Raw genomic sequence first — 12,161 nt, forward strand, 5'->3', positions numbered from 1 at the left:
CACCCCACCTCTACCTCCTGATCTTATTTTGACCAAAGACATACTCTGTTATTTTCTTAAATGCATGCACCACTGAAAAAGCAAATATAGTATTTTCATTAAAGTTGGACCACCAGGAATTGTATCAAAATTATTTGCTTCCTTGCATATTTACTGACGGGTAATGGCTACCATTATTACAGCGTTTAAGATCATCAATATTACTATCAAACTATTCTTTTTGCACATCCTGGGTAATTGTCTGTATTCTGTCTGCAGTCATTAGCTCCGATACAAATGTTTCACTGTCCTGTCTTGTTTAAAGCGGGGGAGTCGTCACCTGCGTATGCATCAGATGGCCATAGCGTGTCATTGTGTACAAACAAGCGTCTACCCATGAGCCTTTGCATTTTAGCGTGTGTTGTTATCGTCGCTTGAGACTCGATTCCCGCGCGTGTGCAGGTGACGACCCTCCCGCTTTAACTATTTAACATTTTACACATTATATTTACCACCAAAATGTTGATTCATCATTTGCGCATTATTATGTACTGTAAAATACTACATTTTAGCTTGAATTCATTTTCGCTGAAAAGGCATTTTTGGTGCTTTGTATGGAATTTATTTTCACTGATTTTTGACAAGTTGAATGTAAAATATAGGAAAAAAGGTATATTTGCTGGATTTTATTTTCACTGAATCATTCCTTCAGCGAAAATAGCGAAAATTAAATCAAATCGAAAATAAAGTATTCTACAGTATTTTTCTATAAATTATACCTTAATTTTGAAACAATTAAACATACAGGACTTGATCATCATTTTTGTGATTATTTTTTTTTTAAAGAAGTGACAAAGATCAACTTTACCATCTAAGGGTCAATAGTCCCAGGGGTTTGTCTCATCATGTAGGTATATTATTTTTGTGCATAGTTACAATCTTCCCATAGAAGATTCCGTGCAGATTCACAATATTGTAATTCACCCACAATGCAGTCTGTTTACCTGAGAACATTTGACAAGTGAAATTAAGGTGACAATTATTTATGAATAACGAGTCTATAATGTCAATAATTGAATAATTGAGAACCAAAAATTCATCATTTCTCATATGTGTAGATGCTCTAATAGTAGCCACATTCCCTCTGTTGCATTGTACCATTTTAATAGAAGCTGCGGCTTTTAATACAGATTTTACAGTAGTCTTGTCGGTTTACAATTAGCATAAAGAAGTGTGAATTTACAAAACTAAATCACTTCCCTTAACAACGGGTCACATGACCAAAAGTGGTATAAGTACACACAAGTATCAGGTTAGTAAAAATAAGAATGGTGGGTTTTTAGCACACAGCAAAAAAAATTACAAACTTGCAAGTTTCACAAATCAAGTACATAGTATATACTCAAGTATGAAGTTGACAGATTCGTACAGTTCATATGCGGTTTATACAAACTATAGTCTATGAGGAGACTCTAAATTTGAAGACAATGGTAGGTAGATCCTGATAATGAGACAATCACTCAATACAGAGAAATTTTTTGACCATCCAAGGATGTGCAATTTATGATGTCAAGTTCGTATTTTGCCTTTTCACAACCAGACTTTCACACCCAAATTTTTCTGCACTTTCTTCTCTTCTTCTTCAGTATTTCTGGAAATGAAGCCTAATTTTGAAGCCAACAGACAAAATTTGACTATTTTTGTCTGAATTTTCTGAAGGAAAGTGCAAGAATATAAATGGGACTATTTTGTGATGAAAAGGAGAAACTTGAGTGGTGAAAAGGTTAGAACAGCCCAACTGCATATGTACATTCTGAGAGTTGGTTAGCAATATTGAAAAAAAAAATCACCTTTGAACAGAATAAAAATCTTCTGATTAGGAGATTTTCTTTCAATATTTAGACTTGATTTGCTGACAGAAAATTGATTGGTAGATTTGTCAGGAATGTTGTCATTGATACTCGTACTATAAAATTTGTATTAAAAGCCGCGGTTTCTATTAAAATGGTACAATGCAACAGAGGGGATGCGGCGTCTATTAGAGCATCTACACATATGAGAAATAATGAATTTTTGGGTCTCAATTATTCAAAAAGAATTGGTGCGGCTTCTATTAGGGATGCGGCTTCTAATACAGATTTTACGGTAACAGGAGTTTCTTGTTAGTTTTGAAATAATCCCTATTTTTAGGAATACTGCTTTGCTGGTTGTTAGCCATACTATTTTATTTTATTATTAATAAAAGTAAAAATTTATATGTATTATAAAAATTCTTGTCTCAACGGCTTCCCAGCAACTGTGTGCATACCTGACAATCTGGAGAACAGAAATTAATCTTGTACATATGTCAGATCTTTAGTTTTACTTTTATTTGAGTCATAAAACTATATATTTGAAGGTTGTTTTTTTTTTTTATAAAAGGCCACACTGATTTAATTTTATGGATGACATCCTCTGGAGTCCCCAAAACTAATGCGAGAGGGCGAAAAAAAAAAAAAACCTGCCAAAAAAAAAAAAAATGCTGCTAAAACCACAGGACTGCAGAGCTGGTATTACGAATTGAACCACAGAACACAGTGTATCAAAAAAACAACAACAAGTCTTTATTTGTAGGAGGCACATGTTGATATACACATCTCGTACTGTATTACTGTCACAGGTATAACCATTTCAGACAAGCTCTAGTACATGTAGTCATGAAGTACCTTCAGTCAGAAACACTGCATTCAAGGTACAGCATGAACACCATTTTCAGTACAAGTCAAGGCGGAATGTACATATCACTACTTTATGACAATAACTAACAAAACATTGCAATGATACAGAAATGTCCTTGCTTGCTCCTCTCTACACACCTCGGGTTAGCTTTAACTGAGTTGTCAGGTGAAATGAAGCCTACATGTTAACCCTGCAAGTATGTCTAGTGTCTCATGTCTAGGGATCTCAACCTCAAGTATCAAAAAAAAAAGAAAAAAAGATCTCTTGCACTCCTCTACACCCCACACATCGATCTCTTCAACAATAGGTCTTTTCTTCCTTCTCAGCTATCACATCCCTAGGCCACCATACACCTCCACTCCTATCCCATTTCTCTCATCGTTGCATCGCGGGATATGTCCTTATAGCTGTGTAAACGTCACATCTCCCTGGCCGACGTCAATTGCGTACCAGTCTACAACAATCCCTCCGTTTCTCCTCTGAACTTTTATGCTCACGTATTTTGGTGGCATGGTCGCCATGCTGGAATTCCCGGCAACACAGTACGCATGTGCAGAAGATCATTTACGACATAAAAACTGACACGTTTTGAGGTAGTCCAAAACGAGTTTTACGAAAAGCCGGCGTTTTGCGACAATATGAGTTGGCAAGTTCCAGACAGAAAAATGATCTGTAGAAACTCGTTGTATGAGATTTTTTTTTTTTTTTTTTGAGAACAGGCGAAAACTAATGCGCGCACGGATGTCATCCATAAAATTAAGTCGGTGTGGCCTAAAGAGTGATTAGAAGAACACCTGTGGATTTTCTGGTTCAGTCTGTGTATGATATAATGTGTTGCCAAGCAATGCCGTAATTTTTACTTTCCACTTCATTTATCAACATTTTTACATATTAAGTGATTTGATTATTTTGCTACACATATAATAATTTTTGTTATAATAAAAAATTGATGATCCTAAAAAAAAAGTCATAACATTGAAAAAAAAAATTTATGTCTCAGCCATTCTCATTAATATACAATTATTATGTTTAATTTTATATTTTGTGTTCTTACTATATCAATTTAATTACTGTTAAAAATATCATTTTTTGGCAGCAGTTTTTTTGAGCTACACTTGTTAGTCATTTTGAAAGATGTCGTAATTATTGAGTTAGTAAGGTACGAGTAATTGTAAAAATAACGAATTTGGAGTGTTGAATGTTGAGTCGTGAGTGAATTGTATTTTCCACTGCTGATACCACCACCAGCATACTAGTGCACTATTAAACCATAATGTCACAATAGGTCACCGAACCATGTTCCACGTGCTTGTTCGCTTTTAGCAACGCTTATTAAAATTGTGGGTTGCCGGAACAATTGTACCGGAAATTATTTTATTTTTATTTATTGTGAACTGTTATTAATGCCCTCAACATTTAGGTCATCCAACATAAGGTGAGAAATATAGAAATAAATTAAATCATTAAATGAAGCATGAACACCATGAATGGAGAGACGAATTTGAAACATTCCCGCTGGAGAGTAAAAGTTGTTTTCCTGTGTTTGATTCCAGCAATCAAGCTAATATGGAATTCTTTGAAGAATGCGAAAAGATGTATTATCTCAACTGACCTATAAAGGGAGCTATTCTATAGAGGGGGAGGGGGGTGTTAAAAAAGTAGGTCGTTTATTATACATGTGAATATTGTTATTGTAAGAACTGTGACAGTTTCTCACCATGTGAATAGTTTTAATAGACAGCTAGTCATTTTATATTTTTGTTTTGAGTGTTTATTAATTCACATGATTGAATCACCTTTGAATGTCTGACTGCTGAAATTGTTGTGTTCTTAGAAAATACTAGCTGACTTTTCTTTTCTAAGATCTATGGTTATATAGAGTGTATGTTGTTGCAATGTATCCAAGTACGCTCTTTTATTTATAAGGTTCCATTCAAAGAATACTTGTTTTGCTGAAAATACTAATTAATTAACAATAACTGCTTATCTGAACATGCATTTGATCAAGCATGGAGGTATACCTCCATGGATCAAGGTACTCTTGATGTTTGACAGCGTTATTTCCCGTTATGTATGTCCGTTGTTAGCTGTGCATGAGAGAGTACTTTATAGTGCAATGAAGTGCGATTTCGGACGCTGCGCGAAAGTTACAACTCCAAAGCGGACATGAAAAGGGTAAAGCTGTTTTTTGTCTGGGTAAAGTTCGATCAATTCCACTTGCACGCTGAGTTGTAATATATCATTCATTTATATATAGATATATGATATTTGCTGACGTCCTGTCATAAATATACTATTATAAATATATATGTAATCATAGAAACCAATTTCTGTCGTCATGTTCGTCGAAGTCGCCAAGACGGCCTTTATACCTGCGTACCTTTCGTCTCTTTCGCTTATGCTGTTACGGTAGCCTGCTCAGTGAGTATTAAGTAGCACTGTGTGTTTTCGTGACTGCTGAACTTGCGCATTCACTTTTAACTTTACTCCCGCATTCGTTGTTAATTTTGTGACTACGTTGATCGTAGGATAAAATAATTTTCTTCACCAGTCACGTGCTTTTAGAAATTGGGAGAGTTTTTCCACGTAATTAGTATTCAGTCTGTAGTAGCATGAGAGACCACACATGAGATCTCTGAGACGTAAAAGTCTCTAATGGCTTTAGTCTGGGTCGACATCCTCACAGAGGAAGATATGTTATTATTCAGTGAGGTATTTTAACATGACATGATGGCTCGCTTGATTGTATTCATTCAAGTCGGGGGGAATTTTCTCGCTCACCCAAGCAAGGAAAACTGTTGTTTTTTTGTGACGTGTCTCTGAACTGTCAAAAGGACATTCACTATATCGTGCGGGTTGCGAAGGTAAGTTGAACTGTGCGATGTGTTGATTTTTAAGTCGCGGTTGAGACGTAGTAATGGGTCTACAGAGGATTGTTGGTAGTATGGAATATTAAGTCGCCATGTACGCAAGACATCTGAAGATAATAAGTTACCGTCGAAAGTAAAGTAAAACGTTCAAGTGTTCACTGGACCAGGGAGCTGTAATGACTGGACTGGGATTACGTAAACATAATAAACTTCTGGCAACGAACGCCCGTGATTCTCCCAGTGTGGGACTCGGGTACTATGCTATCGGCCGCTATCGTCCCGCTTCCCAGAATAAAGGCCTTCCGGGTGTTGTACCTTTCCGTGCTTTTTGTCACATCGTCCATGCTCTTTGGTTATTAAACTCAGATGAATTGAACTGGTTTATGCCGCAATCGTCGTTCCCATGTACGTCATTTCATCACGGGACTTGCTCGTCACACGACATAAAATCTTGTCTGTATTGTCCCGGTTATTGTATTGATGACAATTCTATTTTGTTAGTTTTAGGTTGGTAACAGTGACATTTCAGTGTTTTGTATGCTTGGACAATGTTATCGTCTCCATACTCGCCCGGTATTGCCAATCGTTTGAATACCGAGTGTTCATCGTCCCGAGCGCATCAGAATCATTCATCCGCATTTCCACTGTGTTCTCAAGTGGAAACTACTGAGCGAAGATGCCTTTAAACGTAAAAGTGCAAGAAGTTAACGACCGAGCAATAACTTACAACAATAGCTAGTCCGTAAGTTTCTATTTACTGTTATTTTGATTGAAATGAAAAGTACAAGGAACGAAGAAAACAAAGAATTTTAAGGACCATGATCGTGAGGAATTCATGATACCAAAATGATAATGTATTTACGGTGATGACTTTAACACTGGTTAGTATGCCCGTGTTTAGCAGTCAAATTACCCATCGTGTTATGAAAGCTTCCGTTTCGTTCTATACTTGTACGAACGTAAATCAAGAAAACGTCGATATTCATAGATTTATTCAACATTTAGCTGGTAGTATGTTGGCGTAGCTTCTCAGATTGGCTAAGTAGATTTGCCCTGTAGCCATTTGTGAATAGAGCTATTTATACGCAAGTAAATGGTAACCATGGTAACTTCAATTATGTAATAACATATCTTGTATACTACAACCATGTTACACTTGCTCACCCAGCGCGTAATCTTGGCTTGGTTGGCTCTATTTATCGCATCAACTATATCTTGTAACGTGCTGTAAAGTAGTTCCTTCACCAGTCGGCAGGAGTTCATCCACCCATCCACACAGAGTTCACAGAGGCGCGTATCAATGAACTTGCTGCCAATCAGTGCATAAACTGGACGCCACTGATCCTGGTTTTCCATTCGTCGGTTCAATTATGAATTTATAACACGAAGCTCAACTCATTACGCGACGAGACCGGCCGCCTGAAACGTTACCTCAACCGTCGTTTGGTTCATTTGCGTATTACGCTGAAGAACCGTAAATGACAGGTCGTATTTTGTACACACGGGCTCATACCACGTATACAAAACGTGTACACTTAATTCGAAGGCGCGTGTTTTAATGACGAATCTCACTTTCATCTGAATCTCGATCATTAATTGACTTGCTTCCATGAATACGACAGACACGTTGACAAATAATAGACCTTGACCAACGGCCTTCAATGACCGTGACTATCGGACTTTCTAGGTCGGAGTATAGATGTAGTTCGCGACCTCTGTTCGGCGTCTAAATTCTCGTCATGGTTATTGTAGTCTGCATATCACAATGGGTATTCATTCCATTTATGTCGCATGGCTACTCATGTCTCTACATGACCCAGGTCTGACGGGGTTAATTAAGAAAGTCAAGAACTGAATCCCGGTTTGTATTTCAACCAAAGTACATGTACTGTAATCCCGGTAGGTTAACTCTTTGAACCACGTCCTCATCGTTGGTATCGCATTTATGATTGTACCGTTTTCATTACTGGAACTCTAAATATATAAAGCTCAAAAAATGCTTGAAAAGTTGTTTCCAAGCCATACAAATCATTAAATCTGGCAGAAAATTGCACATATAATTCATGTCAAAAAAGGACCATCCTGTGAGTTTCACAAAATTGTCTGAGTATTGAAGAGGGAAGTATCTGGGCTGGTGGTACATCACTTATCGTTTTTCATGGAACTACCCCTTACCCTCCGGGATGCTGCATATAATAAATTGCTTTCGATGCAGGGCGGTGAGGGCGTTTCGTTTTTAAGAAGTTCTCTTTTTCAACTCTGATTGCTATGAGGAGATCCAGTGCTGTTGCCCGATACCGTTACTCGTTCATATTAACCTGGTCACGCCTATTCGTAGTGTATACGCGCTTTCTCATAACTAGGACTTAAGTTATGTGTGATGCAAGCGCACGTCGAATTGGGCGAGGTGGCGCGTCCAATCGATGTTCGCAAATAAAAACAAAAGAATATGTTGTTTTTATTTTCGAAATCGTTCGTAGATACGCTAACGACTTAAATATGCAGGTCGGTTCGGTTTGTAATCAGATTCTCACAGATTTTATCGAAATGGTCACAGTGCTTTAAGCTTTAAAATTAATTTTATTATGATCGGTTCGGTTTGTAATCAGATCCTCACGAATTTTATCAAAATGGTTAACAGTGCTTTACGTTTTAAAAAATAATTTTATTATGACAATCATAAAACTCAAATGACGTTGTTGTTGTTGTTCTTCTTCTTATTATTATTGTATTCATTTTAAACGACGTTGATTGTGTCATTCTCAATCGATCGCACGATGTTCCTGCTGACTGTAAAAACGTTTATTAGATTTTCAATACGTCGACCATGTTTAGCCATACTTACAAGACGAAGGCATTGTCATCCTGGCCACCTCGGGTCACTTGTTTTCATAGTGATCTCAAATTGGTCACAATTGCCTAACCTTTGCTCGGGCATTACCGTACAATTGACACTACTTGTTTGAAATACGTCACACTCAAATTGATGATCCGATTGTGAATACGCAGTGGACAGCGCTGCTCTCGTGATGATGTTTGTGCACCTCACAAATACATTTGCTTACTTTTTCATTTGACTGAAATGGCACATACCCGCTCATTGTTGTGCGAGTCGAGTGTGTGGAGCGCGTCGCGTTATGTTAGTAAACATTATATTCTCACAAAACTGGTACATCCAAACCCTATCCAGACACATATTTCGTCCTCCGAATAGTCTCACAGACGCATTGTTATAAAAAAAAGGATGGACCCATATACTGAGCTAGGCAAACAAGAGGGTAAATATTCCTCCAAAGTTCTTTATGTTGGTTCATTGAAGGATGGTGACCGGATTTCCTGTGATCAGTTCACACCTGTATGTCTCATATCCCGTATTTTGTTGGCTCCCGTGTGCGAACCACGCAATGATAGTCTTTGCTGTATGTGTGCATATATGTGTATGTATGTGTGTGTGATTTTGTCAGTGTCTGTTCCACTGATATCTCAAGAACCAATCTTCAGATTTTAATTAAATTCGGTATAGAGATTTTCTGGAATAATAAGTTCTGGGTTGAAATTCGGGCTCATTAAAGGCCCAATTCACTTGCCCCGGGCAAGTGTGAATTGAAAGTGTGGCTATTCTAATGCATGGTGTTAATCACTTGCGTAGCCTATGATGCATCCTGTTTCAGCGGTCCAACATCACATGACTTTGATTGACAGTAGTAATTATTCAAGATTAGTCGCGCATCCCTTTCCCCGGTTCATGTTCTTTACTTTTATCCGCCAAAATCTCAGCTCGTACACAATTTATTGTCATAAATATTACACACAGTCACTACTGTGATATTCATAGTCACATGCATCCACTTTGGCACGACATAATCGACCTGTAAGTTCGAGAAAACACGTTTTTACCGGAGCTTGGCTGGAGCTGTTTACTACAGCGTGACAAGCAAGGAAATGACCCCTATTGTTTAGGAGCGTATTTATAGTATACCTGGGCCTTTAACAAACTAATTTGCTTATTAATTTGCTATTTTTAAAGGGGCACTTCCAGTTAAGCCTAATCTCACATCAAATTAACTTTTTGGATTAAAATGACAAGGGATAACAAAAGATAGATTAACTTTGTAAAAAACATAAACAATAGTGTCACATGATTCTTTAGTGCAATCCCTGGGATTGAAAGTTTCCCCTTTGAGCATTTTCACTTATTCAACAGATTTCAATGAAACATGAGTGATACATAGATGATCTGGGATAATGCACAAACCTGGTATTTTTATTGAAAACTATGCATTTTAATCACCTAATTTGCATATTAATTAGCCAATTTTTAGCATGTCTCCATTATCTTAACTACTTATCACATTTCAATGAAACTTGATACATATGTGCTCTGGGAACCCATATACAGTACATGTTTAGTTTAGACACAGTCCCTCGTTTAGAGCAGTATGTGCCTACTGATTACCTAATTTGTATATGTATGGCAATTGATATGTGTTCTACAAATCTCTTGAGTGCCACTCATCAAATTTCAATGAAACTTGGTACAAAGGTGCTTTTGGATAATCCACAGGTCTCATAATTCAGGGTTGAAATCATATGTATATTAATTACCGACCTTGTATAAATGAGTTCACGTGACCTCATTAATATGCATAACTGTAATAATAGTCTAATTCAATGATTTTTCATGCAATAAATATAATTTTTGCTTTATGTGTATTAGGGATGTGCTTCTAATGGAGTAAATACAGTATTTCTTATGTGTGCTTAATGTCTCTAATACCTTCAGCCCACGGGAGTCCTTTCAAAGTTTTTTATTTATTCGTACTATTATCCTAAAACTTCAGACGCATTATTCTGTGCACAAGCAATCCACATGCGTAATCTACTCTGAGGTTATACCCTCATTTATTACCACGCTTGTACTAGAAATACACTGCATAATCGTTGTTTATTTCACGTTGCTATGCTCAAATTTCCAAAAATTCTCTCAACGTCGTTAGGATTATAGAACTGTTATAAAGAATGACGATAAGTCGGGTTTTTGTAATTCTAAAAACATGAGGTTTGCTAGTAATTTCAACGAACTAGTGGTAATAGCGATCATGCGCTATTTACATGAACGAAGCCAAAAAAGTGAAAAAAAACATACAATGTTTATAGTTTCTTTTGCATTTACGTTGACTCACGAAACTGACGACGACCCAGGTTTCAAGCGGGATCACAGCCAATCAGATTGCTAGACTAGCCATGTTATTCCTCAGCTCCTGAGAGCGAGGTTATTTGTAGATATGCTGGCGATCGCCTCTGTGTTTTCGGAGGTACGATGGTGGATTGCATGATGGGAGTGGAAAGTCTTTTGATCAATAAAATAATTTTAGAAAAGTGAAAACTAAAGTGACTGTGAAATAAAGGTGGGTTTTAAATATTAAATATCATGACATTTGGATGAAATAATGAAAGGAAATTGAACTAGTATGAAAGGGCAGTACATGTACCCGGAACGCAAGGTCAGAATCCGGGGTCAAAATACATCCATCAAGGCGGTTGCAAAGTGTCAACAACTATGGATGAGAAAAAAGACTTCGTTTGCAGTTTGCGTGAATGGCCGGGGAGAAAAATTCATGCAAATTCTGTGCTTCAGTAACAGTATTTGCTAATTCTTTTTTTGTGCAATGGAAATTAATACAAGAAATGCTGCCAATAAACAAGTCCGTCTAGTACACAAAACAACCCTGGGACGTTTATCTTGAGAAATTGGGAAGACAAAAAACCCCTGGAACAGTCGTTGTGAAACAATAGACATGCTTCGCCAGGGTATGATTATTTGAAGATGGAAACTGCTGCTTTATGGAAGAGCAAAATTCAATGTCATTGGCGCAGTAATGACGTTTTAGAGAGGTGACTCGCTGGAGAGTGAGTATTCGCCGTGACTCCAGACTTCTCATTTGGGTTCTGTCACCAAACTGTACGTTTTGACGACTCGTATGCACTTCTGGGACTTGTAATAATTTTCTGGAAACTGCATAGCAAATCACATATTTTCCTTATTAATTGTTCATAGTTTTTATTTTCAGTTTTATTGTTCATAATTATTTACAGTAATAACATATTTTTCCGATTGTGTGCATGACAGCTTTGCCCACATACAATAAGACAGGATGATATAATAATAATAATAATAATAATGTTTATTCAACCTTTGTATCGGCAGCATGAAAACAGTAATACATATATTTAAATTACATTCATCATTTCTTTTCTATATTGCCATAAATCAGTTACATATTTCCTAATTAAAGCTGATGAGGTATTTCCCACATTTTCATTTATGTTCCATAGTGTATCACCAAAAAGGAAATTGAACCTATAATTCAACCCCCCTGAAAGAAAACTATTCATTAGTGATGAAGATTCAACATTGTTTCTCAGTGAGGTTTCTAATGCTGAATAAAATTCCTTTCTAATATGATTAGATGACGTACAAAGATAAAGAAAGTGGTAAATGTCTTCTTTGCCCTGATTGCAGACTCCACAAATTCCATTACCCCTGTAATTTTTCCATCCCATTTTGTTACCTTCAAGATCTAAAGAGTTTGA

At 36.9% G+C, this 12,161-nt stretch overlaps 1 protein-coding gene across 4 annotated transcripts in view; it reads left to right on the forward strand.

The window, feature by feature from the left end:
- The window catches only part of LOC100375627 (A disintegrin and metalloproteinase with thrombospondin motifs 6), a 65,380-nt gene that overhangs the window by 1,858 nt on the left and 51,361 nt on the right, over positions 1–12,161 (forward strand). Inside the window, exons 2-3 of one of the 4 annotated variants that reach the window (XM_085503330.1) lie at positions 1,626–1,762; positions 4,251–4,355. The exons of 1 other annotated variant lie outside the window; for it this stretch is intronic. The gene's annotated coding sequence lies outside the window, so the exon portion shown is untranslated. The remainder of the gene's footprint in view (positions 1–1,625; positions 1,763–4,250; positions 4,356–12,161) is intronic. 2 more of the 4 variants (XM_085503332.1, XM_085503333.1) reach the window with 2 other exon arrangements.

The sequence above is a fragment of the Saccoglossus kowalevskii genome, chromosome 9 (assembly GCF_978046115.1).
Source record: "Saccoglossus kowalevskii chromosome 9, keSacKowa6.1, whole genome shotgun sequence".
Classification (NCBI taxonomy): Eukaryota; Metazoa; Hemichordata; class Enteropneusta; family Harrimaniidae; genus Saccoglossus; species Saccoglossus kowalevskii.